We start from the raw sequence: 26,421 nt of genomic DNA, 5'->3' as shown, positions 1-26,421 counted from the left end.
GGAAACAGACCCTACTTTTATAGATTGAGGGGCCATGATGAGATACTCTACAATGATGACAGAAGTGACCACTCCGCTTTTATATCTATGGCTGCTCATATTAACACCACACCAAGTTATCAAAGAAAAGGCATTTCAGTGAGGTAAACTGTTGAAATGTAAAATTACTTCTTATGTTTCTTTTTTTCAGAGTCTGAAGAACCCATTTGATATAGATTCCTATAAATGCTGTCAAATATTATTTCACACTACTCTGTAGGCTCATAAGGATCTGATGATAGCAACTAAATCATTATAAACTTCCCCTTGCTTGTCTCTTGGTTGGCTATACCATGTTTTCTATCCAGCATAGTCTACTTTGTATCATTGTTATGGACTGAATGTTTGTGTCCAGCCAAAGATGTCATATGTTGAAATCATAACTCCCAACGTGACGGTATTAAGGGGTGGAGCCTTTGAGCAGTGCTTGGGTCAGGGTGGACCCTCATGAACAGGATTAGTGCTCTTGTAAGAGCAGAGAGCCTGTTTGCTCTCTCCTGATCTCTCACTCTCTCTTTGCTTTCTGCCATGTCAAAATACAATAAGAAGACACCATCTATAAACCAGGAAGAGGACCTTAACCAGAACCCAACCTGCTGGCATCTTGACCTTAGACTCTAGACTCCAAGTCTCCAGAAGTGTGAAGACTTCTGGAGGGTTTGTTGTTTGTTGTTTGTTTGTTGTTTAAGTGACCTAGTCCATGGTAATTTGTTATAGCACCTGGAAGTAACTAAAAGAATCATAATTTCATGCTTATACTTCATACTACATACTTTAAAAAATACTTAAATACTAGCCACCCTTTATTCATAGAGACAAACTTTTTGTTTTTCATTCTCAAATTCCCCTGTGAAGAACTTTCTTTTGCCTCAAGTTTAGAAAATTCCCTTAATCTCATCCTATCAGTTAACTGGTTTTTAGATATCTAGGACATTTCAAGATGCAGATAGAGCAGAAGCTCACATTTAACATTAATAAATTTACTGCTGTCAAAAAATTAGTATAACAATGAACAGAATTAAAATATAAGTATATACAGAATATTTTCTATATTTGAGTATATGAAAAAAAACCCTTCTCCTCTATTCCAAGAAATGGTGGTAGTCTTGGGAAAACCATTTCAGATGGACTCATAAAATAATTATTGAAACCTATAGTAAAAAAAAAAAAAAAAGAAATAATGAAAGACAAGTCACTCTGTACAAAGTTCGTATTTTCAATAATTTCTTTTTAAAAATATGATCATATTTAAATGGGGAAGACAGAGTTGTTCTCATTCATACCTGGGCAAAAAGAAGAACACATATAAAGTTATTAAATTGAAAACTTACACTGCCTGTGTATAGTCATATACATTGGGGGAAGGGTCTGTATATGTAGTAGTGTTTAGGGTGCTGTGTAATAGGTTTTCAATTTAAGAGCTGTAAACTTAAAATGGCCTCATTTCTTCATTTTGCAACAACCCCATCCCTACCAAAGTGTAATTGCTAGCTACGTTTTTGCACACCCTCATTACCAACTCTCTTAACCTTGTCAGTCTGTTGCCATTTCAAATTTCCATGAAATCTACTTTTAAAAAACTGATTGAGGGGAGCCAGAGCTTTATGATCAAACAGAGAAGTCAGATATCAAGCTTTCTCAGTTCTATCATCCATGAACTGGGAAATATTACATCATCTTTATATACATCAGGTTCTTCTTCTGTGTAAGAAATTAACATTTATTGAGCTTGCCCTCTGGATCCGTCACTATAAACCTAGAAGAAATGTCTAAGTTGAATTCTATGATTTCATAACTAACTAATCCCAACACTGTTTTTAACTTCCATTAATTTACATCCCTCGAGTTTGGAATGTGCCAGCTGGTTTATATGTTAGCATGAAAGATTTGGACCATATCCTAGCTCTTGGAAGTCTGGACTGTGGACCAACAGCACTGGCATCTTCTGAAAGCTTGGGAGAAATGCAGTTCGAGGCCTTACCCCAAACCTGCTCAATCAGAGTCTGCATTTTAATTAGATCCCCTGTAGCAGGCATTATTAAAGTTTTAGAAGTGTTGGACTAGATGGGCAACAAAATCCACTTACACTTACAGGGATGTACAGAGAGTAGAGTCTGGCATCAAACCCCTGGATTCAGAGCCAAGCCCTGCCACTTATACCTTGTGTCATCTTTGAAGAAAGAGCTTCTAAATACAAGATTTCACTTTTCTTAGTGCCTTAGTGTTGTGAGGGTTGCAAGGTGATGCATATAAGCAATTAATACAGTGCCTGGCACACAGGAAGCTCCTTTAACCATTAAACCTTTATGGTACACCTATCATGTGTTTATCATACACGTTGCTGGGGGCTCTGAATGCTGCAGTAAACAAAACAAAGCCCCCACTTTTGTGAAGCTTTCATTCTAGTAAGGGATTCTGGCAATACAAAATAGATCTAAAAAAATGTCACATAGGGATATGTTCTGTGAAGTAGAGAGAATGACAGCAGAGCCACTGCAGACAGGAAGTTCGGCAAACTTCTTCAGAGAAGAAAACAAATGAGTAGGCACCTGAATTCGTTATATTTGATTAGTATTCAGAGCTAAGTCCCAGGCACAGTGCTAAGCATTTTGTATGCATTCAAGTTTCCAGAATCCTCCAGTTTGACCCTCTCACCACCAAAGTGGAAAGCTTGTTTGAATAAGGATACTTGCTAGACAAGCAGATATTTAACGTGAAAGTTTTATGAGAAGATTTTTGCCTGTATTATCCAGTTATTGAAGCCATCTTATTTTTACTCCAGTTTGGATTCTGACAATGTAATATTATTTTTTAGTTTGACCCAAAGAACCCCCAGGAGCACCCACTCCAGCACTACAGATGACAATTCTGGGTACCCAGCCATATGATCTTTACATCTAGATAATGAGCTAGAACTCTGGAATGGTAACATGGCAATGTCCATAGGACCTGTCTTTCCACCTACGGAAACTAAAAGACTTCACACCTCTTTTTATAGAAATAAGTATATTTTAATAACTTGGCTACATTCCAATTTAGACTTTTACCTAAGACTGTCAGGCTGTGGGTTTAGCAAATATTTTCCTTCATTTCCTTTTGCTACACAATAAACAGGCAAACAAATAATGGTTATGTGGTGTCAGTGGCATGAAATAGCTTCTATATTCCAACACAGATGGGGTATCTTAATAATGGGAAGATGATCTCACACTTTAAAGTGCTTTGATATAAAAGGTGCCATATAAAAAGGAAGTTATTATTCTTAGTTATAATACCCTAAAAAAAGGATGTGCCATCTAAATGGCTGCTGAAACTTAACTGCAGAATTGCTTATAATGCTACAATCAGTTGAGGCCAAATTCAATAAAAACTCCATCCGGCATTCACACTGAGAAGACCCACATGTGCCTTTAATTTTTTTTTTTTTAATTTCCTGGGCTTCTGGCCCAGAAATTGGATGGGAATTTTATTTAAACCTGCTCTTGTGTATCAACTTTTGGTAAATATCAGGTTTTCAGTTGACTCAAATTATGCTTTACATTTTGAGCAAAGGGAGGAAATAAAATGATGCATATCTCTCTAAATACATATATTTATACACCTCTTACCTGTTCTGCCTATGAAACTGTGGTTCATAGTAATGTTCATCATTACTCCTACAAATTTAAGATGCCCCTCCCCCCCTCCTACTGCAACCACAGATTAGAAAGTCCATTAGATCCCTTTCCAGTACTAACCTGTTTTCACCACCATTGGGAATGTAATCTGAGTTTGGAAATGACTAATTATTTGGAGAGGGTGAGGGGTTCAGGTTTACATTTTTCTCTAATGTAAGAAGCTTCTTTCCTGTCTTCTCCCTGCCATTTGCTGCCTGGGGCCGGCTCCCCCTCCTTGATGAAAATGCTCTTTCCCTTCCCACTAGACACAGCATATATGTATGTATTAGAAGGAAAAATGCATTATGAGACATCAACTTGAAAATATTAAGAGAAGAAGCACTCCTCTTGATAGATGTGGGCATGGCAGTAATTGCACCTGCTAGGTGCCAGGCATGAGCATAATTTGCATGTAAAATTTTCTCAGTTCCTTCCAGAATACACCAGTTCTACTCAATAAAACATTCTGTCACACTCAGGGGGTTTGCCAACATGTTCCCAGATTGCAAGCAAAAAGATTATTTACAGTAACCAATAACAACTGAAAAGACCATAAACAACCTTTCCACATACCTGTTCTATTTTTTTTTCTTTTCCTAAGTAGAGAGACTTTAAGGAGCCTAAATTTACTGCAATTTAATTCTGATGGGAAAAAGCACATTATTTTATTTATAGCAGCATGTGCTATCTATCCTTGCCTCCCCCCTTTTCAAACATAAATAAAGCCAGCTTTTGTTGTTGTTGGTGGTGGTAATCCAGCCATTACTCTCACAGGGAAGAAAAGTTTCCTGATCAAGTGAGAGCCTGGACAAAAGTGGCCAACATCAGAGAAAGTTATCTAGTGCATTCCAGGTCCCTGCTGGGTGCTCATGGGGAAAGAGAGCATCACTCTCAAATAGTTCTGGGGCAATCCCTGCCTTGCTCAAGCCTTAGACTGAGTTCCAACTGCCAGCCAGAGTGGCTGGTGGTGCCCTGCCTGTGGGGTTTATTGTAGGGAGCATTACCCTGCATCTTAAGCACCTGGGTTCTGCCTTTTGTCTTTTAAAACCCCTTGGCAAGAGTTTCCCCAACAAATCAAATTCTCTTCTGAACTGCAGGGGACTAGGTAGGGGTACTTATTTGGGGCAGGAGTGTGTATGTGTGTATGTATGTGTGTGTGCGTGTGTGGGCGGGGCTGCTGCGGGGAAAGAGGAAGAATGAGAAAGAGCAGTCACAGCAGCTCTTTCCCTTAAACCCCTCTCAGATCTCCGTCCCTCAGGAGGCTGCACTTGATTTGGAATTTTGTCACCAGCAGGAGGAATCACAGGAAGAGAAGAGACAAGACTGTGAACCTATTAAGCCCAATTAAACAAATGTGGCTAGATTCCTTGTTTCTCATAGAGACAAAGTAAACTTAGGATAACTTTTTAAAAAACAATGTCAGAGAATCATAAAACTTGGCCCCAGTTACAGTCTTAGTCACAAGGGGTATTGCGCACAGTATCCTAGGACATCCTTCTAGAAACTGTGCACAAATACGCACACATAGATGTGCATGTAAACACAAAAACTGTAAATATGTTCCCCGAACTAACTTTGCTCCTAACAATGCTTCCTGAAGGTCATTCCATGCCACCAGTAATAAATGTGCCTCCCCCTCCAGAGGTGCTGCATTATATTCCAACGCCTTCCACTTTATTCTAGCTAGACGCCCTCTTAATGATGAACAGGTAGGTTGGTTCCAATCGTTTTTCAACTACAAGTAAAGCTCCCGGAGCCACCTTTGCACAGGCACTGGCAGTAAGTAAGCCCAGCCTGGCCGTTCAAAGCGGCGTTCAGGACTCCAGCAGACTTTCACTCCAAGTCCAGGTTCTCCAACCAACCTGAGTGAACACAGGCAGACAAAATAAGACGTCGGTACCTCCCCTCACAGGGTCCTTGTCCCAATCCAATTGTGAATTATTCTTCTAACCGACTCACCGAGGCCTTGGGCCAATTAATTTCCTCATCATCAAGTCAAGGAATCCTACTAGATTCAGGGTCGCTCTGGGGACGCCATGAACTAATTCCCTCAAATTGCGCAGTCCACTACCTGGCACACCGTGACCCGCTGATAAGGATCCGCCTTGATGTTAAATCGGCTTGCGGGAGCGCGGCGGCGGGGGGCTCCCCTCGAAGTGGACGTCCCCCCCCACCTCGTTAACCCCGTGCTCCCCGGGGCCCCAGCGGCGCGCACACGAGGCCGCCAGGCGGGGACACGCTGACCGCCGCCGCCGCCCAGGGCCCTGCGGAGGCCGGACACACGTGGGCGCACGCGGCGGAGCGCGGGGCGGCGCGGGGCGCGGGGCGCGGGACCCCGTTGGCTGCTCCGCCGCGCTCCCCGCCCCTCCCTCTCGCCCGCCCCCTCTCCCCTCCCTCCGGTGCCCGCGCTGGAGCCGAAGCCCGGGCGGCGGAGGCGCAGGCAGCGCTCGCTCGGCGCCGGCAGCAGCCACAGCAGCCACAGCAGCCACAGCAGCCTGGCGCGCGGCGGCGGCGGAGGAGGCGGAGGAGGAGGAGGAGGAGGAGGAGGAGGAGGAGGAGGCGGGCGGGCGGGCGCCGCGGGCTCGGCCGGGAACGGCGCGCACCGGGGCGCGGCGACGGCGGCCCCCCAGGCCCCGGAGGAGGGCGGCCGGCGGCGGGCGGGCGTGTCGGGAGCGGCGGGGACCCGGTAAGTCAGAGCCACCTGCCCAGGCAAACTTTGCGCACTGCCCTCCAGGCTCCTGGCCCTAAAGTTTGTTGGCGGGGACGTGCACCCGACGGCCGGAGAGCGAAAGATGCGTCTCGCTGCAGATGGGCAGAATTGGTGTGCAGAACGGGAGCACTTTGCAACCCGCCTCCAGCGCGGGGAGACGCGAGCTGGGTCCCTCGAGCTAGCCCTTAGCGCAGAGCATTTGGCTAGGGAAGTTGGAAAAAAGCAAAAAAAAAAAAAAAAAAAAAAAAAAAAAAAAAAAGAAAGAAAGAAAGAAAAAGTTTGGACCTCAGAAGCGCTGAAAGAGGAATCCTAGGGCCGCGGTGCGCAGGGATTGGGGAGGGGAGGGGGGCGGGATGTGATAGTTTTTTTTTTTTTTTTTTTTTGCTAGAAACCCCTCCCTGGTCCCCAGCTCCGAGGAAACCGCGGCAGAGGATTCTTCGATTAGCGATCAAGTTTTCCAAGCTGCATTCTCTTTTTCCACTTTCAAATCTGCAGCCTTGGACGGGATCTGCTGCTGCGTTTTGCCAGGTTGTTTTTTTTTTTTTTTTTTTTTTTCCCTCTGGAATGGGCTGTAGTCCAGATTTCTGGAGCTCGGACCTGGTCTTGGCTGCTTTTTGCCTTCTCCAAGGAGCCCTGCAGAGCTAAGCAAGCAGGTAACAGAGTATCAGGAACGGAAAACCGGGAAGTGCCAACTGGGTCCCCCAAGTCGCAGCACCATCAGAATTTTTTTTTTTTTTTTGGTTGATTGAAATGAGCGAACAAGCTTATGGGCTGTGCTTGTGCAGAGCCCCGCACGACTCACCAATCCGTGTGTCCTTTTCTTGTATTGCATTTGCTTATTGATTTACAACAAGGAGATGTGCCCAGAGGAATGATTTGATAACAAACGGTACCCACCATGGTGAAGATAGTCAGTCTCTGGTCTGAGCCAAACGGAGGGGGACAGACGTTTTTGGGAAGGGGGTCGGTCGTCAGTTTGTCCACCTCGAATCACGATGTGAGGAAACATAGCTAGAGGAGGCAACACAGAGAGGGGAGATGTGTGATGTTCAGGAGGGAGGTCAGAAACCCCAGCTCATATGGTGAGTAGGTAAATCCAGAAATAATTTAAAAATGATTAAGCAAGAATATTTGTTTTTTTTAAAGTAGGAGGACTCTACAAGCTGTGGTTTCTGTTTACCCCCACAGAGATGAGTATCACACTAGCTGAAAAAGAATCCTGATCTGTAAATAGATTAAAAACAGGAATTAATCAGAACAATGAGTCAGAGCTCTTCAGTGATCGAAAGGAGTAATTGCCTTTGGAAGCGCTATTATGTCTCAATACTAAAGTCAAAGGTGTTACTTTTGCTTTGCTACTTGTATTTACTAACAGCAACACGACTTTGGCTGCCTTCACCTGGCATCTCAGGTTGTGATTTTAACCCTTTGTGGGGTGTGGCACTAGGGAGGAGGTTGTCTGTAGATTAGTACTCATACCCATTTGAGCAACATTTACAAAATGCCTAATATGTGCCAGTCACTGGTTGCAATGGGACAGGTTCTTGTAAATGTGGTTCATAGAAGACATCTGATAGGGTTTAGCCTTGCTAATGGAAATGTGTTTGCTTGCAAATTGCAAAAATAGTGGGCTCAGGAATTACTGGTCTTTGAATGCTTACTTGAAGTCAGTTGAGAGTCAACGTGTAGTTTGAGGACACTTGAAAGGAACAGTGTTCACCAAGGAAATTGAGCAAATTGCTGCACGTTTTTTATTTTAGGTAAATGGTGAGGCTCAATGCATTGGTGTGACCCTCCTGTCTGAAGGTGGGATAACAGACTCGGAGTAGCTAATTGATTTGCAGGGTAATAGATTCAGGCAGTGGCTGCCTCAGACAATAATATTCAGCCCCGTCTGGACATCAGTAATAGGCTGAAGACATGAAGGCGTTAAGCCCATTCTCCAGGAGAACTCTTAACTTTTCAGCGTCCTTCATAACCCAACCAGATGGTTCAATTGTTCCTTAAAATGGCAGCAAAACATTTAATAGGACCAAAGTGCTGAGCAATTTCAACTGGAGCAAAGATTAGCTACAGACAGCAAGCTGTAGCCTTTCCATTGCTGATTTATGTTCAATTTTATCACTGTCACATTTCATATATGCCTAGTTATTACAAACTAATAGCCTCTTCACTCTGCCTGCAAAATATGTGTCTTTCTCTTTTATAAGTTCCCAACTCCTCACACATTCAGTACACATCTTCTGGTTTTTACTGCGTAATTTAAGCGTGCAACTTGAAGTTCTCATTAACTCTTGATGCTTTGTGCTGAAATGGTATATAGATATAATTGCCCCTTTAAAACTGCCAAATCCATATATCACTATATTGTGCTTAGTGCTGGTTCAGTTCTGTGTTTTCTAGTCATCAGTTAGTAAGGTATTGGCAAGAAAATAATGTAAACTCTATACATTGGGAGATAATCAGATGGCAGGAGGATTCATTGATGCTGTGTATATTTGCTTGCCATCTCTGGTTCCAGCATCACTACCAGTTCACTTTTAAAGCCTTTTTGTCTTTTTGAAGGTGAGCATTTCGGAGGTGTCCCCATGGTCTTAAAATGTATTTATTAGTCACTTAATGCTGGCAGACTATTTCCTTTCTTACGCTTGATAATACTGCCTTAGAAACTTCTTTTTGCAAAGATGTTTGGCAATAATTGAGTGTTGGGCTGTCCACAAAATAGTTGAAGATAGAACATTTCTTTGAAGTTAAGGGATAATAGATAGCGGTCTCAGATCTAATTGGTGTAAAAATTTCAAGAACAAATCAACTATGCTAAGTGGTTTTTCAGTTTATATCACCATCCCTCCCCTCGCCCCCCCTCATTTATCTACTAAATATAATGTAATATTTCTTTTGAAGATTTGCTGCAGTAGAAATCTAACTTGTAGTTGAAACTTTGTATGCCAAGTTTCAATCCATAGTACATTTTTATTTCTCCCCTTTTATGTACATGTTATAAACAAGAAATAAGGGTTTGTAATAGAAGTGCTGGCAGAATTTTATAGCATCTCAAACAGCTCTGCTACTTGGAATGTAAATATTTGTAGAATCTTTACTGTGCAAGAAGCTGCCTTGCTAAAAGTGAAGGAAAAAATGACTGTTTTATTAAGTAGGATAAAATAATTCAGAAAGTATGCATATTCCTTATTGCAGACATATTGGCATTTTAAGTAATAGATTATACATGTTATAGCAATCCCATAGCACTCTTTTAGGTTCTTTTATAACTCAGTTTGTAAATTTTCTGTGTTCCGAAACAGGAGAACAAATTTGTCCCATTTGTTTTTCTAAGTTGCTTGACTTTGATTGCCTTTCACATATGAAGGGATGAAGACTGTAATTCAAAAACCACTTTGATTATATTGTGATAAATGAGCCTGTTCCTATACTGTCTTTGGGACCAAGAATTCTTGGGACCATTTCCATACTTCAGACACTCTTATTTGGGGGAACTAGTGTAACTCAAATCCTGTGTGGTCCTTTTGATTCTAATGTTTGTCTCATTTGTCCACTTCTCTCCATCTCCGCTCACGTTGCCCTATTCTGAGTCACTGTCTTCTTCCCTGAGATAACGACACTGGTTTCTCTGCCTCCTTTCTCCCCAAATAATTCTCTGCACTGCAGTCAGGGAAGTATTTTTTTCTTTAAATGTCAGTTAATTAATATTCCTCTCCTCAGAGCACTTAAATGATTTTTCTGTTGCATTCAGAACTATGAATTATGATCTACAAAGCTGTGTAGGATTTAAACACTACCTGTCCCTCCAACATCATCCCATGCCATGCTTTTGGGAATACGAACCTCATTAGGCTTTGATTCATTGTCTCCACTTTTGTTGACCTTTTTCCAGCCTTAGGATCTATTTTATCTCTTTGCCTGCAAGCCCATTCTAGTCTTTACCCCCAATTACACACAACGCGCACACACACATTTTTGACTATTGCTTATTCCTTCGGTCACAATTTAAATATCATTTACTAAAAGAAGGCTATTTTCTCTCCTCTTTTTAGAATCCCTCTGCTAGTTTCTTTTTGTTCATATCCCCCAAAGCACTTATAACTTGAAACTATCTCCTTCTCTGACTCCTTATTTACTATTCTGTAAGCGTCTTATAAGCAGTTATCACATCTGTTTTGCCCACTATTGCAAAGCAGCTCCTATCAGAGTATCTAGCTCACAGTGGAGTTTGATAAACCCACGAGAACTATGCTTTTGGAGGGTGTTGAGTTTACAAAACATGGCCCGAGCACCCCCGTGAACAAAGATCCTGTCAGTAATGTTCATATTCAGCAGAAGTCCACAGCTAACTTTTCATGAGAGTGTTTTTCCTGTCGCCTGCCCATGGTCTCTCTGAGCTCTTGGGTATCTGCTACTTCAAACCCATTATGTCAAAGCTGGAATTTATCCTTTTCCCTCCCAGGCTGGTTCCAGCTTATAGTGCTGTCTTCTTTCATTTATTCTCATTGTGGTCATCGAGACATAGGGCACCAATGGTCTTTGACACCACCCTCTTCTATCGTCCTTGCAACTAGTTAACCGATGAAAAATATAAGAATATTTGTGTAATTAGGCACCAGCCCAGGTTCCAAGCACTTTATACCCTTTATACTTCTTACCTAGATGCAGTAGATTAAGAAACCACCTTCTGCCCCACTGCCTTTCTTAACTACAGTCTTTTTGACACGTGCTGCTGTGTTAATCCATGAGCCACAAACCTTGTATTGTTGGACATCCTTTGCCTAGAGGAAAAAAATGCCAGTGATGGAGCCTGTCTGCATCAGACTTCTTCCCTTTATTTCCTGCCCATACTTGAAGTTCGAATTTACAGGTTTTTTTAAAAAAAAACTTTCTTAAAAACTCAAGATGATGCTTTTATCTTCAAGGGTCCTGCATCCATGGCTCCCATTCAGAGCCCTTCATTCACATCTCAGTTCATATCCACTCTTAATTCACTGTTACTTTTGCCAGGAAAGCTCCTTAATTCCAATCCTACCATTAGTCTAGGTGATACCCACCTATCTAGTCCTCTGAGAAGCCTTTGGTGTCCTCTAGACAAGGTTTCAGTTGCATGCTTTCTGCTCTCAACTATGTTTTAAATTTTTTTGCTCTAGAAGGAGAATGGATTAGACTTTGATTGATATTGTGCAATTGTTTAATAGCTGTCTGTCCTGATAGTCTGTGGGTGGAATGGCACAGCATATTAGGATTTTGGTGAGTATTTGTGGAATGAAAGGAGGATGATCTGATCTGTTTTATTTACATGCAATTCTACTGTAGTTGTGTTAGGCCTTTTTTATTGGACTTAAAATGTTTTAGTGTATACTTTAAAGATTTTATTGTATTTTTGCATAATTTCTGGATGACAAATTATTAATTGACAATAGATAGTTATCTGGATATGGTCTGAATTTTGAAAATTCTTTGACAGACATATACCCTAGAGGGGGCGGGCATAAGCTTAGGTAGTTAGTACCAATGGCTGGTCCTTGATGTAAGTGGCATATTTTAGTGCAATGGGGGTAATTTGGAATTCTCAAAATCCATTATTGATTAGAGTAAAACATTGAATATGAAAGAACTAAATGCTTCACAGCAAATCAAAAGCACATCTTCCTAAACTATAAATAGTTACATAGTTAAAAAAAAAAAAAAAGGTGGGTGGGAGGGGATGCCTTGTGGGCGTGAAACAATCTCACCAATTGTCCTTCAATAGAAGGCCGCCTTATACCACAGAAAATATTCCACATCCTTTTCACTTTTTCCCGATTTATGACCTTTCTAGAAACATTAACTGTTCTGTTGAAATAAGAGAAATTCTTTGGTCCTTACAGGACTTTCTGAGTTATTTGTGGGGATGAGACCTGGTAACTTACATTTTTAAACTTTTTCTTTTGTTTATGTATTTAAAAGATTTTTTTATTGATCTATTTGAGAAAGCAGGAGAGAGGGTACGAGCAGGGGGGAGGGAGCAGAGGGAGAGAAAGCAGACTGACTCCCCGCTGAACAGGGAGGCTGACGAAGGGCTCCTTCCCAGGACCCCCAGATGATGACCCAAGCCAAAGGCAGATGCTTAATTGACTGAGCCACCCAGTCGCCCCTAAACTTTTGGGTTTTAAGTAATTACATTCATAGGAAGTTGCAAAAATAATACAGAGAAGTCTGTGTATCCTTCACCCAGCTTCCTCCCATGGTGATATTGCATATTAGCTGTAGCATGATATCAGAATCAGGAAAGTGACATTGGTGCATTACTGTTAACAAGACAACAGACCTTATTTATAGCTATCACTATAATTTTTAAACCTGATTATGAGTGCATTTATAGCTCTATGCAGTTTTATCCCTCGTATAGAATTATATATCTAGGGCTTAAATTAAACAACAAATATCCTTAGAGAGCTGCCATTCCCATTTTAAACATACACTAATGTAATAATTTTGTAAGTGTCCTCCAGGTTTCAAATACCCTACTTCCATAGACCTTTTCCCATGCAAATATTTCTCTTGTTGCTCTTAAATATCATGAACTCACTCACCTTGGAGTTGCCTATATGTAAAAGTTGCTATGGAAACAGAAGTCTTGGCATTTTATAAAGCAGGATGTGACATTTGGGTCGTTCTCTCTGGTCATCAGTTTGGGAATCTGTGTTGACTTTCCATATTAGTTTTAAGAAGTTCTGCAGGTAAGTGTTTGTTTGTCAATGTAATCAAACTTGGGCAGGATTTTTATGCCACCAGGGCCAAGATCCTACTGAATACTTCCTTGTACTTTCCAACACTAGTAGACTCTGGTCCATTTTTGTTCTTACATAGAAATAGCCACTCTTTAAAATAACATATTGCAGAAGATGGTAATGACCCTTTCCAGGCAATTAAAATCAACCCGAACAATATAGCTAGTGATCTAATCTGATGGCTGCTACTCACTTGGGCTGGCCGCTTCTGTGAATATAAAGCAGCAGAAAAGTTGCTGATTACCAGTCGTTACCAATTCCAGTGAATATTCTGAAGGCTCTGGAATACAGATAAAGCATATTTGTACCAAAGTCGGGTGTGTGCTACAGCAGACAGTACCGCTCTTCCATTCCCTTTGCCTACAAAAATATTTACATTTTTATGTTAGGCAATTTATCAGATTTCTCAATTATTCTTGGTGAAGCTTTACTAGGAGTTCTTTTATTCTGCTAAGAAAAACCAACCAAGGACTCTGTGCATCAGCTGTAGAATTTTGAAATTTGAAGGTTGTGGTCAAAGGTTTTTTTTCTTTCTCACTTTCTCATGCTATTAAACAAAAATTTTCTCATGTGCAATGGAAAAATATACATGTTTATATTTAGTACTAACTTATTGGATTATTTCACCGATGTTAAACAGAAATTACCACTCTGAAATTGATTGTGTGGTACTTAGTGACAATATTCGTTTTTAAAAAGAACGGAAGGGTCTCAATATATGGCTTTTGTTTTATTTGAAACCAAACCACATATTCTGTGAAGATGCTTATAAGTGGAGGGCATATTTCCATATAATGGGAAATTCTAGATTATAGACATTTCTCTTTTTAGTCTAATAGTGCCATAATTGTCTGCTGTTGTAAATGGTTTTGCATTATGACTTGCTTGGAAATCTCTTTTGTCATTTTTCTAGAAATTACTTTCAGGGTTTTCCTCCCGAATCTTAATTTTTTTCTTCCATTTGATTATTAATAATCTGATTATGTCCTTGTTCTTCTTCCTTTCCCACTTTGACCACACAGACACAGGCACACACGCACCACCTAAGGCATAGACTAGAGTAAGGAATAGAATTAATAGCAAATCATAAAACTCCTAAGAAATACAAATGTTTTGTTAAGCATTCAAGAAGAGAGTAAATGAAGGGGAGGAATTTTGGATTGTTCATTGGATTAATATGCCATATGATTTAAAGTGAGTCCAATCCTTCCTCCTCCTTCTCCTTCCCCTTCTTTTCCTTTTCTTAGTTTTTCTTTCTTGCTTTCTGGTTGTATTTTTGAATTGACTCTTCTGTGCTGACCCCTAGTGGGTAAATGTTTTCAGTTGTCTCTAATTGAAAAGATCACATTTATTTGTTTGCAGGGTTTTTTACAGGGGCAGGGAAAGTGACTATAAACTTGATCAAATTTGATCTTCAGAGAAAAATACCTTTAGAAAATGATAAAGCACACATAAGCCCTGTGGGAGACTTTTTGCGAAGTTGGCTGCAACAATACCTTTCGTGGCACTTTGCATGGTGACTTGCTCTTGTCTTTAAGCAAGGAATCTGTTTTCCTCTCCCTTGAATCTCCCTTGATCAATAAAAAGTAACCAAAGTGGTGTTATTTGGATTTTGAGCCTAAGCTCTAAGGTGATGGGAGCTTATGTTCCTGTTCTCTTCCTGCCTTGAAGCCTCCATGTAAGGAAGTTCAGGCCCACCTTTCAGAGATTGAGAAGCCACCTAAAGACAAGCCTACAGCCAATATTAGCTAATAGCCAGAATTGGTAATCAGTCATGTAAGGCCAACCATCCCAGTTAAGCCATTGGATGGTTGACTTACATGTGTGACATGGGGCAAAACTAGCAAACAAACCACCAAGCTGAACTCAAGTCAAATTCAGAATCAACAGCAAATAAATTGTGTTTAGATTGTTAAGTTTCAGGGTAGTTTATGCAGCAGCAATACATACATATGTATTATAATTTTAAAAAATAATACAATTAGGGGCGCCTAGATGGCACAGTTGGTTAAGCATCCGACTCTTGGTTTCTGCTCAGGTTGTGATCTCAGGGTAGTGAGATCAAGCTCCACGTCAGGCTCTGCGTTCAGATGGAGTTGGCTTGAGATTCTCTCTCTGTCTCTTCTGCCCCTCCCACTCGTGCTCTGTCTCTCTCTCTCAAATAAATCTTTAAAAAACCACATTTAAAAAATATTAGTATTTTTAAAAATGTGAGGTTTTACTTCTTTATGTTGTTTTATAAATGTATCAGTCAGCTTTCCTTTAGTAAAATATACTCTGAAAATTTCATTAGCTTTTAAGGACAAATATTACTTACCTGTGTTACCTGAAAGCTGTGGGTCAGAGGTGGGGCAGCAGTGTTCTCTTCCATGTTCTTGCTTGACTGTGTGTGCCTTCTCCACATGGCTTTTCTTTTCTCTTTTTTTTTCCTAAAGATTTTATTTATTTATTCATGAGAGACACACGAGAGAGACAGAGGCAGAGACATAGGCAGAGGGAGAAGCAGGCTTCATGCAGGGAGCCTGATGTAGGACTCGATCCCGGGTCTCCAGAATCACGCCCTGAGCCAAAGGCAGATGCTCAACCGCTGAGCCACCCAGGTGTCTCCTCACATGGCTTTTCATTCTGGGCTTTAAGGTAAAGGTACAGCTAATGTAGTATATACTCTGGTGCTCCATCTAGGTCTACCAGCTTAGAGCTTTATATACCTACCCATGTTTGCTTGGTATATCAGCTGCTGATGGCTCAGAGGTTCATCCCTCACTGGGGAGCTTCCCTTTGTAGATGGAACTGTCCCAGGCAAGGTTATGCCTCCTCTTGGCTGATGCCCATGCCAGTGACTGGCTCATGCCTGGGTACAAAAACCTGGTCCATTTGCCTTAATTTAGGACAACTCCAAAAGCCATCCCAGCCCTAGAAGTCCCCTTAAGACCAACTGAGGTCGCAGTTGCCATATTCTAAGTTTCAGGCTCCTCCTTTGCCTATTCATGCTTGCTTGCTTGCTTGCTTGCTTGCTTGCTGTCTTGGAAAGAGAGAGAGAATGAGGGGTGATCAGAGGGAGGAGAGAGAGAATCTCAAGCAGGGTCCTTCCTAGTGCAAAACCTCATGTAGGGCTCAGTCTCACAACCCTGAGATCATGACCTGAACCAAAATCAAGAGTCAGATGCTCAGCTGAGTCACCCAGGGGGCCCCATGTTCATGCTTTTTAATGCTTCCCTACAGTGTTTTCTTTAGAGAGCTTTCTTCAGTAAATCTTTTTCATCTCAGATTTTGTTTTTTTAGGGAACTCGGGTTAAGAAAGGAACACACTTTCACAGCAGAGGGCAGAAACCCAAGAGGCTTACTTGAATGATAAAGTTGCACTTAAAATATTGGCTAGGACTGGTCACATATAGGTTGTTTTCACATTTCATTGACTAGAAGTCACAGCAGTGCCAGTAAAGGAGGGAGAGGATAAGGGAGTGGTTACATATAGTAATATAATCTACCATAATCTACCTCTCTTAATCTCCTACACATAAAATACATTTTAGTCACATTTACACTTGTTATACTCAACCTGTCCACAGGAACTATACCCCTATAGTTCCTGAAAACTGAAAGTCTAAGATTTTATTATAAGCCCTACGTCTTAAAGCAGAAGTACAAAAAGTCAAACCAAACTATTACTAACATGTTAGAGCTTCTGCTAGATCCTCTCATATCTTGGTATGCTATGGGCTTGCGTATAAATTTTTATGGGTCAGCTGGGAGTTGGCAGATCTTGACTGGGTTTCTTTGCTCAAACTTCAGATCTGACCAGCCCAGATAGTTCCATATCTAATTCTGAGGTATAGGTTAAAGGAAAAATTCCCTGGTAGAAATTCTCATGCCAGTTGGATAAGTGCAGAAGGACAAATGGAACCATACACGATCTTGGCCACAATTCAGATATTGTCACTTATGCTATATTCTGTTGGCTGTAATGACAGACATGGGCAAACTCTAAGTCAGGGGTGGGGAACTCCCCTCTGTCTCTTTAATGGCAGGAATTGCCAAGGGCATAGATACAGGAAGGGTGAAAAATTTGGGCCAATAATGCAATCTGCCATACCACTAAACCTCATATCCATTAAGCATCATAAATGCCCGCTAGATTTTAGTTGCATTTCAAATTAAAAACAAGAAATGTAAAATGTCACTTTATTGCCTATGAATGAATTATAACTCTCTAATTGCTGCCTAAGTGAAGGAGTCCTGTGTGAAGCTCAGTAATACACAGAGTTGGAAAATACAGTGAAAGCTCTCAGAGAATGTATAGTCCAGTTGAAAGAACTATGTATTTGAAAATCTAGGAATAAAATTGGGAAGTTTTGCCTAGTGTTAATGTGTATACTTCTTAATCCAGGCAAAGTGTCTGCCACTTAATAGTTTGTGATGTCATGCACATTAATTGATTCTCCTAAGCCTTAGTTTCTTCACCTGTAAAATTGGAATATTGGTCCTGTAAAGATTTGTTGTGATAAATATGCAAAGTAAGGTCAAGCCCTTAAAAAAAACCCAGAGTTTTCCTACCTGTTGCTTGTAGCAGTTTTACTGTTGATGTCCATATTATTCACTATATTTTATATATACTAATAGAATAATGGAGGTATGGTATATGTTAAAAGACAAGGGAGTTGGGAAGAATGAAAGGAAATTGGTAGAACTATCAAGAATGATTAGGGAAGGCTTTAGTATGAGCTCAATCCTCCAGGTATGAAGAGCCAGAAATCAGAGCACAGTTAGTTTGCCTGGTAAAAGTTGGACTGGTAGTTTTTTGAACTAGTGAGTCATTTTCATGCTTGTTATAGTTGAGAGTGTGTTTAAGGGGTTACTTCATGAGCTGTAAGTTGTGATACAGAAGACCCTGATTTGGGCAGACTGTAGGACACTATTAGGTGATGGAGGTAGATCTGATGCCAGGCCCTGTTGTGAATAAGTAATAGGAGACTGGGCAGAGGATGATGGGTCTAGGTAAAAAATCTCTGTAAAGAGCTCTTATTTTTTGCCCAGAAATTCTTACAAAGCATAGCATCTTAGAATACATTTTGCCAATGAGGCCAAAAAGATTCATAGAATTCTTCAGGTCAAATACAGGTTAATGACCTACCCAGAAATGGAATCCATATTTCCCATGTCTGCAGGTACTGCATTTTTCACTCTGGAACAGCCTCCACTTATAAGACAAATTTATATAACTGGAAATGGGAACTATTGCCTTATCCTCCATAGTGATTGTGAGTGAACTCTTGTACGCATCTCACACCCCAAGTGGACTCACTTTTCTCTCTCTACGTAGAATCTCATCTCTAGGACTGAAATTGAGTTCACTTTTCAGGACCTCTTTCAGCCCCCCCCCCCCCCCATTAGCTTAACTCTCCCTCTTCCCATATTTCCAAAGCTGGCCCTCCTTGGCTCTTAAGTCCTAGAGTCTGTAGTTGCCTTGTTTTCCTTCTCCCTCATGTGAATCATTCATTTTTTTTCTTCTCTTTTGCTCTTTATTATAAAGAGAGGAACAGAGAAGCTATCAAAAACTACCATAGGTGCTTTCCTTACCATTGCCCCACATTAATACCTGGAATCCTCTTAATGATTTTTTCTTTACTTCTGTTGAAATCATACCCATATTTTTTAAAGTTCAGCTTAACATTTCTCTTTTGTCTCTCTTTAGCTTTAGTTAGCTTTATCCAAAGATCTAAACCTACTTACCTGATTGTTTGCTTTATTGCTGTTTACAAACTATTGAGAATCATTCACTCTTCCCTGAGGAAGGGTGATTCTTTCTCATGCTATTGATCATGACAGGCTTGATAGGGTGACTTGCTTTGGCCAATGAAATGTGAACATTTCACATTTATTCACTTCCTGCAGGTGCTTGGTAGCCAGTACATCGTTCCTTGTGTTTTTCTTTGCTTCTGAGGCCATGGAATCCCATGTTAAGATGTAGTTTCCTGGAGCCTGGGACCTGAGTGACTGCTATGTGCAGAACCGTCTGTTGACCTGCATTAAACATCAAACATAAGCACAAGATACACTTCATTGTCACCAGCATGGAAATTTTTGTGTTGTTGGTTACTGCAATATAACCTGATCTGTGCTGATCAATAATACCACTCCTACTTGGCTCTCTCAGAGCCTTTCAGCCACAACACATACGGAGCTGACTTCATGAACATCCTTGCCAAAATTTCATTCGTACCACTGTTCTCCACTTTGCCCCACCACTGAAAACAACATCTGCGTCAACCCAATTACTAAAACCATAAACTTGGGATTTATTGACCTCTTCTTTTTGAAGCCCAATTGAAAAGCACACAAGTTTTGTCTTTCCTGCATCTGAAATATTCATTGAAATTGCTCGGTTCTCTTAATATCTTCATCTAAACCACCATCATTATTGTCGATTATTACAAAAGCATCCAGTCTGGCTTCCTGTCTCCGCTACATAGTCTTGATTATTTTGATCCTACTTCCATACTTCAGCTAATGTGCAGAATGAAATATGAAGCCCTCTTTGAGACCTTACAGAATTTCAGTTGGTGTTAGGGTAAAGTCCAGATTATTTGACAGGACTTCTAGAGCCTCCATGATTTTACCCCTCCTGCCCTTCTGTCCTTATCATGGGCAACTCCTGGGTTCTCTCATTCTAGCAGTGATGAATGAGTCTTTGCATGTGGTAGGACCACTGGCTGAGTACACTTTCCCATTACCCCTGTTGCTTCCATCCTACCACACACATGCATTGATACACATGTACTTACCCAGCAGCCGTTGCCTGGCCGACTCCTGCTCATCTTACAAGTTGCCAGTTAAGTGACACTTCCTGAACAGATGACATTTTTTTGCTCTACTTTTCTGTATCTATATCACCATTATTTACTGTCTGGTTCCAGATTGAGTAGCTTAAGGGCAGGAAACCTGTCTTTCTTGGCTACCCCTGTAACCCATTGTCTGGCAGAGAGTAGGCTCTCAAAACTATTGAACTAATTACGTAAAGACCACAAATAGCCTACAGAGCACTCATGATCTTTCCCTGTTTGAATTCTTGTAACTCTTTGTATAGTTTAGATTTTTCAGCACCATTTAATGTGGATTAATTATGTGCTAAGTGCTATGCTAACCACTCCATTTAATGCTTACAACAAATGAGCAGTGCAGCCACTTTTCTTATGATGTGTATCATATTGCCTCAACATAGTTATTTCTGGATTTTTAAAAATCTCCACACCTAGATTTTGACTCTGTGTTATGATAGCAGTTACTGTACTATATTATAATTGTCTATATATCCCTCTAAGTTGTAAAAATTCTCTGGGTTCTGGTCACCTGTGCCTGGCACACTACCTGGCATCTTTATAAGCATTCCACACATTTAATGAATAAATAATCATACTTAAGCTCACATTAAACAGTTGGTATTACTATTATTAATTTTATCTCTGTGCCTTACACTTAGTAAATGCCTCAGGAAGTATTTGTTCATTGATTCTTTTATAGAATTAATATGAGTTGCTTATTATATGAAAGGAATAGTGTAACTATGGGAATCACATTGTATTGAACTCAATTATAAATATATTTATTGGTTATTTATTGCTGGTTGATACTGCCCCAAAATTTAATGGCTTAAAACATTGTTTAGAATTGTGTCTGAGTGCTTTGGAAATTCAAACAGGGTACTTCAGGGACAGCATATCTTCACATCTTTGATCTATGTGGTGTTGGCTGGGGTCACTTGACTAGGCCTTGAGGATCCAAGATACTTTCACTCACATATCTGGTGCCTCTTTGGGGTAACTAGAAATACTAGGACCTAGATGGGTTGCCCTCTCTTACATGTCATCATCACTTCAGTAATCTGGGCTTACTTTTCTTTTACATTTCAAAAGAGTAAAAGTGGAAGCTATAAGGCCTCATAAGGTCTAAGCCTGCATCTAGCAGAACATCACCTCTACTACTTTCTGTTGGGTAAAGCATGTCACAAGGCCACTCCAGGAATGAGAGAAGGGGAAACAGGTTTACTCATTGATGGGGAGAAGCAGCATGGTGGATAGCATTAAGAGGAATTACTGGTTGCCATCTTCACAGACATCTCCCATTCCAAAGAAGCTACCTATGTATCTCTTAAGTTTTCTTCTAGAAGTTTTGAAGATACCCTTGGTTCATTTGGGGAGTAGAAAGTCTAGTTTTTAAAATGTTATTATTTTTAGTATTGCTAGAGTTATCTAATTTTTATGGTTATAAACAATAAATGAACTTATCTTGATGAGTGAATTGGGATGAAAAGTGTCACCTGTGGGACTTGGCTTTTAACATTTTAAGCTCGTTTTAAATATGTAGTGATAATATTTGCCTGGTTTTAAAATTTGCACATGCAAAGTACAAATCCCTGAAAAAAGAAACTCCGTAGCCTACAGTAGTGCTAGATAGCAAGAAGTTTTCTTCCTCTATGAGTGCTGCTCTAACTTTATCTGTTTTTAAAAATAAATGTGCTGATCAATGTCATGAATAATTAAGTGAAAGGAGTTGTGGGATTTAGGGCTGTTTTCTCCTTAGTGATTGTAAATTCCATTTCACAAAGCCACAGCTCAGTTGCTAGGAGGAACAAAGTCTGGGTTACTCCTTATTCATTAAAAAAATAATAATCTGCTTGATGCAATATCATTCTAGAAAGGTTTTTGCTTAGGAAAGATTTTTACGTAGAGTATAGAGAATTTTCACATACATTATTAAATCATGGGAGAGGTTTATATATCTAATGAAATCATTATTCCAAGGATAATGATAAACTCTTCTGAAATGGTTGTAAAGTTGGGGGGAGTGTTTCTGGATTAGGACCAAACCTAGAATAAATCTGATTTAGTGAATCTTGTGTATAGTCAGTGCATATTCGACAGATTCCTTATGTCATACCTCTGAATTGTCTGAGTGAATGGAGCCCCTCCTCCTTTCATTACTTTGCTACTCTAGAATTCTAGGTAAATGAATGGATGGATTGTTTAAATTGTCTAACTTCTATTGCCAGTGTGGTTAGGAGAATGAGGGGGAACCTGAATTCTAGGGGATACTTGGTTATACTTCCCTTCAAGATAAAAGAACTAACCGCAGGTCATTTGCTGTTCGTATCAATATGCTGGCACATACTGATGCCATGCTGAAGCATTGGAACTTTGCTTCTTAAACAGTAATATTCTGCAATGACAGAATTGTACCACTTCCAAATGGAAGGACCCCAGGTACTCGAGTCAGTTACACTTTTATTTTATACTAACTGATATGCTTAAGGGATGGGATCCATTGATTTCAATATTGATAATACATTGTGGTTTCGTTTCCTTATTTTGTCTTTGTATACATTGCCGATACTTTTATCAGATAAGAAATAGTTTGGAGTATGTAACTATGGTACATTGTGTTTAATCTAAGTGCAGGGACTGATCAAATTGTTCACTAGCAAACAGCTCCTTAGCCTAGCACTGTTACGTTGGGTGCACTAGGAATTTAAAACAGAATGGGTGCTTACAGCCTATTGAGAGTCTGCCAGTATGTCTCATCTTCATCTCTCACTGAGCCTGTAGTTAGGAGAATAAAACATTCCCTTGGGAGTTTAATTTCTTCTCTCCTATGTGTTCTAGGCCTTTTATCCCCCTGTGTCCACTATTCAAAGTACCATCTCTTCTCCGCCTCTAGAGAGTGAGTTGTCAGTCACTTGTTTCAAGTTACTCCTCTGTACTGTGGCTTGGTGTTGAGAGGGTAAAGAAATATATATTTGATATTTCTTCTTTGTGTAAGTTTTAAGTCAGTGACATATCTCTTACTGTCAAGGTGGGCTTTCTCTTAGGTGCCAACGTAATAGGAATAGCAACTAATGTTGATCTTATTAGAAAAGTTCTAGCAGGCAACAGGGCAACGGTGAGGTTTTTAGATAGCTTCTACCCTTTTACTATATACCAGGTTAAGAATTTTTTTTTAATTTTGCACTTTTCCATTAGCAGCAAGAATGTATTATAGTTATACAATGATCACATGGTGCAGAAATGGCAGTTTGAAGACAATTTTATATATATATAAAATATTTATATTATATATTATATATATTATATATATATAATATATATATATATAGAGAGAGAGAGAATGTGTGTGTGTCTTGGAAAGTTAAACTGAGTTTCACTTGTCAGAATTAAAAATAACACAATTTCTGGCACAGAGACACTCAGTTCTTCTCAAATAAGAATACTAGTATTATCTTACCATCAGTGAAGATATTTTCCCTTCTTGGGAACACTTAGACTTTATAACATCATTAGAAATTCTAGACTAGTATGTGTTTGGACATTTAACGTCACAGGTGATAATGTTCCTTCAATCTTCCATGTCTATCCCTTGTTCTTTGATGTTCACTGGTAAATTACCTTTGCACCATAAGTTGTTATGAAAGAGAGGAGAAAATGGAATTTCTATTCTTTCAACCACTTACATGTGTTGAAATTTTAGAGAGAGATGGTTCAGTAGGATCTGAGGCAAAACCATTAGAAAGCTCGTGTATTATGTGTATCAGCCCCCCAAAAGCCATTAATTAGCCACAATGCATTTTAGACTTATCATGAATTGTTCTAAAGTGAAAACAAATTTGCCAAACTATAAAAGTCCCAGTTAATTTTCTAGTCAGAATTTGTGACATCTTCTAAAAAAAAATCAAATGTCAAAACCCAAAACTCAACACCTAATAATATGTTAAAATATTGAGCCAATTTCCTTATTTGTTTACATTTTAGGAAGCTAAAATCATTGTAAATCTCTATTTGTGCCTACAACCTACCATCCATTTAATTGTTGCTACTTTTATGGAGTAATTAAAGGTAACAATTTTTGCTTTAGTAAATTGCACATATTCTTGGAATCCTACCAAAAAAAAGATATTTTCTAGAAAGGATTTATGGTCAGTTAGACATAAATCCAGAGTTTTGCTTTAAGCTCCTTAAAGAACAAATTTATTAAGAATACTAGAGCTCAATTTTCAGGTGGATGTGACCCACAGTCATTTTTTGTGAACGAAAATCCTAGTAACAACCTCCACTTAACCCTCCTTTTTCCTTCAGGAAAATTTGTATTCCTTTAACTTTTTAAAGAAGAATCACTGGATAGACAATAGATGGATGGATGGATGGATGGATAGAAAAAGATACACATTTTGTTATTCTTTTTGCCCAGTAATATTTTAGAGTAGATGCATTGTTCCCCAATTCTTAATCTTAGTGTAAAATCCCTGTCTGTGTAAATCAGCCCATCTTTTGGTAGTCTATATGGAAATCAGTAAACAGTGACCTAAGGTTTCATCCTGTTGCTCTCTCCCTTACACCACTGAGCTTCTAGAAGAGGTGGCCTGCACCTGCCAGTCTTGGTTTTGATTGCTTTCCTGTCTGCCTTCTGCTCTCACTACTATGGAAGTGGCATTCCTGAAATCACAAGCTCCTTCTTTCTGGCAAGGCAGTGGCGATGTCTCCAACCTTGTTTTAAGCTCTCCATGAAGTTGCTCTTGTTACTTCTTCCCGCCCTCACTTTACCTCTTTTGATTTTCATACCACTGAACTTTGGGTCTCTGACTGCTGGTCTGAACTGATTTTTATCCTTCTTCCCTTGCTCCATTGTAGATGTTTTCTGAGCTTCCGCTCTCTATTGCCTTCACCCCCTACCCCCTCCTCTTGCTGCCTTTCTTCCTTTAGAGAGTCCATCCTCTCTGTAACTCTTTACTCTTATATCCTGATTATGTATTGTCAGCCTTGGATTCTCCTTTCGCAGGGTCCCAAATAGCCAGCCAATTGCTGACCACCATTTCCATCTGAATGTCTTGCTGTTGATTTAAACCTGAGTATGTGTGACCTTAAAATCCTCTTTCTTCCCAGATGTGGCTTCTCCTCTGAGACTTCCCTGTTTCTGTCTCAGGACCATCTGTCTTCCCTGTTAGGGAAACCAGAGCCCATCAAGTACCACTGATTCTCTCTCCTCACCTCCCAAATCCTGTCACTTGTCTTGCTGGAGTCGTCTTTGCATTGTCCCTCAGATGCATACCTCCCAGCCATTCCCCCAGTTCACACCTTTATTATCACATCACAAGGACTACAGCTGCTGCCTCCATGTTTTCTCACTTCCTCCCATCACCCTGCATGGTACCATGTTAATTATCTTCAAACACTGCCATCTCTGCACCACATGATCATTGCATAACTATAATACATTCTCGCTGCTAATGGAAAAATGTAAAATTTAAAAAAAGCTCTTAACCTAGTGTTCGAGGCTTTCCACGTTTTGACAACAGTATGATTCTTTCAGTTACTTTCATCAGAGTCAATGGTTCTTATACATCTTGTGGATAGCTAATATTTTGCAATATCCTCTTTATATACTGACATGAGATTCATAGGTGAAACAACAGAATTATATGATTTCAAAAGAGCCGACATAAGCCCCAAGTGTAATGAAAGGAGAAATGTATTAAGTCATAATATAATCTGATGTTTTAATCTATAAATAAATGCTTGGCTGTGACCACCCTGAAAATAAGATGAGATTACCCATGCTTGTATGTATACTTGTAATAATTAACCTTGTACTAAAGAGAAATAAGACAGTAGTCAACTAAACATTAGAGTCATTTTTCTACACATTTGACATTTTAAAAAATAGCTAAGGATGTATGTGTGAATACATTTATAAAATCAATGTGTGAATGTGGTGGATACAATTGCAGACTAATTACCAGTGATTCAAGTTGTTGACCAGATTCCCGTTAGGGGTGATGCCACTGGTAATGTGATTTTCTGACATGGTGGACAACTTTGGGTGACTTCTGAACGTTACAAATTCAGTCTTTCAATTTGCACTGGAGTTGCATTCTTCTGTATTAATACTGTGCAAATAATTATTTATAAGCTTGGATAATGATAAGTAGGTTTTTCTCTCACCTTCCTACTTGAAAGCCATGTGGGAATTGCATTGCAGAACATCTAGCCTCCATAGCCTCTGCCCTCTAAAGACCCTGGTTTTCCCCAGTGAGCCAATTCCAATGCCCCCAGATATTTTCTAAAGTGTCCACATAGTAAATAGTACGTGCCCTTCTCTGTCTAGGAACAGGCTGCATTCATCTGTCTGCTTCTCAGAATCAAATCTGTGTCTAAAGCTTATACTGTGATCTTTCATCTGTTTGAAAGCATCC

At 39.9% G+C, this 26,421-nt stretch overlaps 1 protein-coding gene across 1 annotated transcript in view; it reads left to right on the top strand.

Moving 5' to 3' along the window:
• The first annotated feature begins 6,362 nt into the window (after positions 1-6,362).
• Positions 6,363-26,421, top strand: part of CNTN3 (contactin 3) — a 327,782-nt gene continuing 307,723 nt past the window's right edge. Inside the window, exon 1 of the mRNA XM_041760551.1 lies at positions 6,363-6,381. The gene's annotated coding sequence lies outside the window, so the exon portion shown is untranslated. The remainder of the gene's footprint in view (positions 6,382-26,421) is intronic.

The sequence above is a fragment of the Vulpes lagopus genome, chromosome 7, assembly GCF_018345385.1.
Source record: "Vulpes lagopus strain Blue_001 chromosome 7, ASM1834538v1, whole genome shotgun sequence".
Classification (NCBI taxonomy): domain Eukaryota; kingdom Metazoa; phylum Chordata; class Mammalia; order Carnivora; family Canidae; genus Vulpes; species Vulpes lagopus.
Note: the sequence above shows the minus strand (reverse complement) of the source record. Positions and strands in the feature narration are given on the sequence as shown.